Below are 7,265 nucleotides of genomic sequence, written 5' to 3' on the forward strand. Positions count from 1 at the left end.
CCACAGACAAGTTTGCTGTGGCAGCAGGTACCTCACTGAGTATGTGGCGGATGACCATATATTTTTTTTTCCTGTGAAAGAAAAAATTGATCGATGGTAAGCTAAAATAATTGTAGATGATCTCTTGTCTAACACAGAAAATGAGCACGCTGAGGGTCATTTTGGAGAGCAAGTGTGATGTAATACCTATTTTTTCTTAGATCTGAGAGAAGTCTTAGATTTTAATGGGTGGAGAACTAGGGGAAAAAAAAGTTAACTTTTTTATTACAGAGTTGACAATGAGAATATTTGCTGATTTTTTTTTTTCTTATCAACCAAAAATTTTCATACAGCTGGTCAGCTTAATCATTTTCACTTGTCAGAGACACTGTGGCACAAGGAAGACCTGACTTACCTCACACTGAATGCCACGCTCCTGAGGGCCTTACTGTGGCAACAGCTTTCTCTGTACAATCCTCCCCGTCCCACCACAGTATCTGTCCTGGAAGCAATGTCCAGTGCTGACAGGAGGGCTTTTTCTCAGCTGGCTCTGGCATCACTGCCACCAGCACCAAGGCAGCCATGCTGCTGTGAGGCCTCAGAGGATGTCCATCTTGTTTGACCTCAGGTGAGCTGTTGTGAGGAGGACGGGAAAAGAGGTGAGGAAGCAGAAAGGATGGCAGACATTCTGCTTAGCAGAAGGCTTTGCAAGCTTGTGTGGCAGTCTGGGCAGCAGCTGAGCTGGATTTTTGTGTCTTGGCCCCATTTTGCAGCTAAGGTGGGCAGGCTGAGGGCAAATGCGACACAGTGGAGATACTGTCAGGAAACCGGCAGGGGATGGCAGAGCGCAAGGCACACCCCTCAGCCACGTGCAGGGCAGCTCCGCAATAGGTGTATGTCAGAAATGACATCTCACATCTTACATCTGACATCTTACATCTCACCATTCTATCTGCACTGATAGCCCCAGCAGGGTGTCATAATGCCAGTACTAAACTGAGGTGGTAAGCTGCAGGTAGGCCACTATGCTGAGCAGCTTACACACGAAGCAAGGGGTGCCAGAGAGGTCAGAACTCTTCTTCTGTATCTACAGAATGTGTTTCCTGTTATGTCTATGATTTAATACTGTGTAAACACTGTAGCAATCTGTGTTGAAGGAGATGGGATTCAATCCTTTTACATCCCCATGCAGAAAGACCTCTGTTGGTATAAATTGCTTTGCCACAACTGAAAGCTGAGATTTGGGGGTTTGTTTTTCTTGTCCTGAGTGGTTGAGCTATGCCTAAAAAATGTTAAGTATTATGTTCTTATTCCAAAATAAATATTCATGTTTGGACTTAATCAAGAATAGATGAATCACTTCAAAGTCACACAGTTACTTAATCAAGTGTAGACAGAACCGCAGCGTGGTCTGGGGGCTTTGTTTGTTTGTGCTTGGTTTTAAAGGGAAATGGGTTCTCTATTTGTTATGTTTGGTCTGGTGTTAACTATAGGTCCCCTTAAATCATCTAGAGCTGTGTACATGTCTGAGCACACTTTTTTCACTTATGTGTATCCTGGCCACAGACATTTTTATTTTTAGGTGCCAATGTGAGAATATGTGCATATTGCAATCTTTATCTCTTTCTCTAGATTCTGTTCTTAAAGCACACATTGTGCTATTCAACCTTTGCTGGAGAAGGAAAAAAACACAGCTGCACTTAATCAAATTACATTTAAGTTGTACATTTAAGTGTCATGCTAACTCCCCTGGCTGTTCCTGGTTTACAGTCTCTAGAGACACGGACCACTTCCCAGCACTTCCTTGGGACAGAACCAAAAGGGAAACGTTTTGATAATGGTCACATTTTTCTCCCTTTCTGTGCTAATTAAAAAATTATTTTAATGAGAAGCATTGCTTTGAGCGGCAAATAACAGGAACTATTTCCATGAATGAGTGGTGCAAAGTTATCCTCTTCAGTCCCTTAATATTTTATAGAATCATCATCTTCAGGATAAACTCTTCAGACTCTGACTTCTGGTTATGAGTACAAGATTTTTCTGGTAAATTCAAGAGTTCACTGTCAAAATAAGTTTATTCTCTACATTTTAAGATAGGCTTTATGTAATAAAAGTGATCTTATTCACATTGTAAGAAAAGCTACAAATAAGTCCTAGTATTCAGTGCTGGTGGTGCTGCTTTTCCTTTTTCTGTCAGTGCCATATTAGGGCAGTCAGGTTTTTGGAAGAGCATTTCTGAACTGCCCTTTGCAAAAGCAGAGAAAGTGCCTGAGAAAGTTCTGTGAAAAACAGTGAATCATGCAGTGTCTTTCTAATTCTGACAGTGTTTCCTTCTGCTTTGCAAGCTCACAGGCTGTGTTTGCTATGAATGCCTTTCTCACTGGAATATTTTTGTAGCTGTGTCCAAAGCTATTTTTAGATCTGGGTCTGATTTATGTTCTGAATGGTTCTGATTTTTAGGAAGCTTGTAGTTCTGCTGCAATTCATGCACATATCCTGTTATTCTAATAAATGATATTTAAAATAATAATTACCTTGCAAGTTCAAACACTACCTACTGTGCTGTGGGAAACCATGGAGACTATGGGAGCAGATTCTGGTATTAGCAGGAGTACAGTTACAAAACTAGATGTGTCTCTCATATGTTCAATTTCTTCTGTTTATCACAGAATATGAACCCAAGGCCCTGGCAGCAGTGCAACTACCCATGTCCAAAGTATTTTTACTGTGTGCTCAATTTTGTGTATCTATATTGGTAAGTAACTCTATGGCACACTAAAATACTGCATTGCTCAAGCAAAAATAATAATGATGAATTAAAGAAAAAGGATGGATTTTAGATATGAACATTTTTTACCTTTCTGCGTACAAACTTGTTTAGAATGGTGTTCCACTGTACTGTCAAAGTTTCAGAGCTGTGTGCAATAAACCAAATTTTGCTGTTTGCATTTATATCTAAATTCTGTGAGGTTGCATTATATCATTTTTAATGGCAATTCAAAGGAAACATTTTTTGAAGAAGAAAATTTTTGAATATGTTGGTTCCCTTTTTTCAGTCTTTACTTGAGTACATATTTTAATAGTTTAAGGAATGGTATTTTCAATGTACAGAAGACTAAAAAAATGCTATGTTTTTAACAAAAAAATAGAAACTGTTCTCCAATGATATCAGGGTTCTGCTGAAATAGACTGATTAATGTTGTATCTATCACTAGGTATAGGAATTATCGTTCAAGCCTAAAGTAACCTATAACCTTTTTCTGTCTATCTAGTGAATAAACGTAACATTATTTGAAATATTTAGTCTTCACATTGTTAATTTTAAGAGGAAAACTTGCTGAGCAGAGTTTTATTCAGAGGTTAAAAAAAGAAAGAAAGAAAGAAAAAGTGCTGGCTTGCACATATGTAGGCATAGACCCCTCCTCTCTTCTTTAAAACAAATTTTGAAAATAAGTCCAAACTCTGTATGTTTGGATTCTTTAATTGCACTGTGATTCTGATGGTCCTAAAACCATTTAAAAGTTTCTGGAAAAATAAGTAGTGATAACACTCTCATATCTGTAGAGGGAGCCACTTGTTAATTCTTCAGTTCAAAGATATATAGTTGCACTCTTGAGATCCAAAGAAAAGATAGAATGTTATAAAATTATATACAAACTTAACAAATATTTTCACAGTTATTCACTCTTAGTGCATAAGTTCACTTGTCTGTCTTACTGTATCATTTTACACCTTTGTTGAGATCCTTACTGTCACGCGTTATCTTTCCCTTTTGCTTCCAGCCTCAGATATGGTAATTTTTTTTTTATTTGCTAATTGTTCAGTTTTGAGATGAAGGTGAAATTGGTAGCTATATATTTGCCTTTGTTATGAGGACTTTGAATTCAATTTTGCAATGAGAAATCTTCTGTTTGGAAAACTCTGATTTCCAAAAACTAAGGTATCAGTGCATAAGGAAAAAATAAAAAAGTGAGAGGGACTGTGTTAAAAATCAGACAAGATATCCCAGAGACTCATGTAACAGGAGCTGCCTGCCTAGTTTTAGCAGAACCAGGTAAGAACCAAAGCAGAATCCAAAAGAGGAGTCAGGAAGGGGCTAACCCTTCTGCTGGGTCAGTTACAGAAGATGAAATGACACTGAAACCATTCTTGAATCCCCACGTGAGGAGCACTACTGCACCTTGAATCCAAATGAGCCCCAGTCAGTTGTGTGCCTTGCAAAGGCAGAAGAAAATAATGAATAACTGTAAGGCAAGAGCATGAAGGTCTGGCAATATTTTTGTGGAGGAGGAGGAGATACATGGTGGTTTATAAATACTTCTCTGTGGGAGATCTTTGCAGTAGAGGGCCTTGAATAAAAAAGAGCACTTCAGAGTCCTTTGCCAGATCTCCTGCTGGCAGAACACCAAGAATATGGATAATGACATTCTTGACATTCTGAAGTGTAGGGGCTTTAAAACAGTAATATTTGACATTTGTTGGAAACAAATTAATGTTTTCTGCTTCAGATATAGCTACTCAAGTATTCTTTACATTAAAGAAGCACAATTTTCTGTATTTTAACTTTTTAGCCAACTTTTTAATTCTCTTGGCACGCATGTAGGGAGGTCTAGCAGCTGCTAGTACCTAACTGAAAGAGAAGTTTCCAGGGCTTGGTAACTTAGTTTGAAACACACAGTTCAACACTCAATTTCACAATGTTTAAACTTTTTTCCCTCCTAGAGTTGTGCCAGAAACTGACATTTGAGTACATGATTAAGGACAGAGCACTGAAAATGAAATGGTTTAAGACGATACTAGTGTGGACGTGAAATTAACTTGTAGAGTTTGTACTGATTCAGTGTGGACACAAATGATTTTGTTTGAAACTTTTCAACACATTAATTTTAACTAAAAAATACTTAGGGCTGTAATTCATAAGTGGTACATACTGGAGTGGCTTAAAACGCTACAGGTGTTAACTTGTGGGAGATTCACTTCAGCTACCCTTGCTGCTGCAGGAGTGCCATGTGCTGGTGTCTCCATTGTCACAGCTGAGATATTGACTTAAACTGCTTTAGGTCATTAGTCAGTTATCTGCTGTCAATAAAAATGTGGAGAAGATAGAGAAGCTAGCTGGCTAGCCTTTGTTTTATAACACCCATCAAAGCTAGACTTTACACATGGAAATCAAGTCAAGCTTTCCAGTATTGCAGCAGCTTTGAGTCTTCAAAATTATGATGGAGTAAAATGATTCATGTATAAGCCCACAAGCTTCTTCTAGCCCATCTGATGGGATTAGTCTCAGGGCCTTTCATGGGCGTTATTCCAGTAAGAGGTGAAAGCAGTTGCTGCTTGCGGAGCTATTTTAGAGAGGAAGTTAAGATTTATTTTAATGTGTTATTTAATTATATACAGTTATAAAGCAGCTTAAATGAGATTGTAATGTTCCTGTAGAAAAATTATAGCCCTTTATTTCTCTCATCACTGATGAGCTCTTGATTGCCTCTTGTTTGTATCACAGCGCGCTAATAGTGACACGCAGTCAGAAGGACGTAATAGGAGTCAGCCTTACATTGGGTGCATCTGTTCGTGAGCAGCGGGTGGGAAGATGTGGTGACTTGCCAGTGGTTATTTGGTCCTGTAGTGGCTGAGACTGAAACAGATTAATCGTTTCTTCCCCTTCTAAAGCATATGTGCTATCTTCTCATTATTAGGACTGCTATTTAGTTGTAGTGCTTATAGATTAAATACTAATGTTGCACGCAAGTTTTCTTTCCCTCCCATAAAATGACAGGTAGATGTACTTCGAAAGTTTTGTTAAGATAGTATCTCCTAATGCTGTAAACATACAGAAACATTCCTGTAAATGTAAACATTTCTTTGAAAAGTATGTAGATGATAATTTCTTTCTACTTTCTTCCTGAGTGAAACAAACACAAAGTCTATCTCTTAGAACTTTGAGGCTCTCCTGTGGTTAGAGCATGCAGACATGGGGCAGAAGGTCTGATCAGATAGCACTGTGTAAAGGGTGAGAAATTTGATAAGCAGTACTGAGCAGAAGTCTCTGAAACACCGTGAGTATATATATGGAGTGAGTTCTAGACCACAAGTAAAAATTTGGCCATATATTTAAAAATTCACTGTTTATATTTCAGAATAAATTGTGTTTGTGAGTTTTAACAACTTAGCAAACTACCACAGACAATACTACTGTCTCGTTGTGCCTCTGTACAGACTGCAATATGGAAGGAGCTGGGCATTAAATCTGACCCTACTGTAAAATGCAGGCTTCAAAGGCTTAGTATTTTACACTTACTAACATTTGATCTGGGATAATATTTCTGACAACTGTCTTTTCTACTAATTGATTAGATACATTATAAATTGTAAATATGTGTGTATTTTCTGTTGTGCACACTTCAGAAGAGAAACTGGGATTTATTTAAGTCAGTACTAAAATGGAGGTTATTGTATCCCAGGCCAGAGGTTAAAAAGCTTTCTGTGGAGAGATGTGAACAGCTGAACGGGCAGTAGCATTTTACTTCTGCTTAGACTGTGAGATTCTGATAGGGCACAGAGGATGTATAGTAGTTGCTTGTAACAACCTGGAATTCCATGGCAATTGTGTGGAGATTTTATCCCCCACTTTGCCATTATAAGACATGAAATCATGTAGTTGAAGAAGTCATGGTGAAGTACTTTTATACCAAATTATACAGTTTTGGGACACAATGCAGGTTACTAACAGAATAGAGTAAATCATACCATAACATATACCAAATACTAGAACGAATCACAATCTTCAGTATAAAAATATATTTCTACCAAAATATGAATGCTAATACCTGCCATGTCTCATGGATACTGGTAGAAAATCAATATAAGGCAAACCAAACCAAAGAAATTTAAACCAGAATTTACATACGTGGCTTACATAATAAAATATCCGCTGGCCCTGCAGAATAGAAAACCAAAACAAGACAACTTTAAACTGAAAGTATGTTGACTGAACTTAATCTTTCACAACATACTGTATTTTTTCTAAACGGCCCACTGAAGCACTGTCACCATCCAGTATAGCTTTTAGTTCACGCAGCTACTGGCTTTAGAGTGCCTGGATGGCAATATCAGAACTTAGTGTTACACAGCTCATCAGGACTAGATTTGCAGTCCCTGCACTAGCAAAAAGACAAGGCTGCTAAGGCAGAAAAAGAGCAGGAAAGATTTTACCATCTCTTAACAGAGTTGTCGGGAAGAAAATGCATCATGTGCTATGGCAGGCTGCATTCATACCTGTATTCACT

Source organism: Numida meleagris, chromosome 10 (assembly GCF_002078875.1).
Source record: "Numida meleagris isolate 19003 breed g44 Domestic line chromosome 10, NumMel1.0, whole genome shotgun sequence".
In the NCBI taxonomy this organism is placed as follows: Eukaryota; Metazoa; Chordata; class Aves; order Galliformes; family Numididae; genus Numida; species Numida meleagris.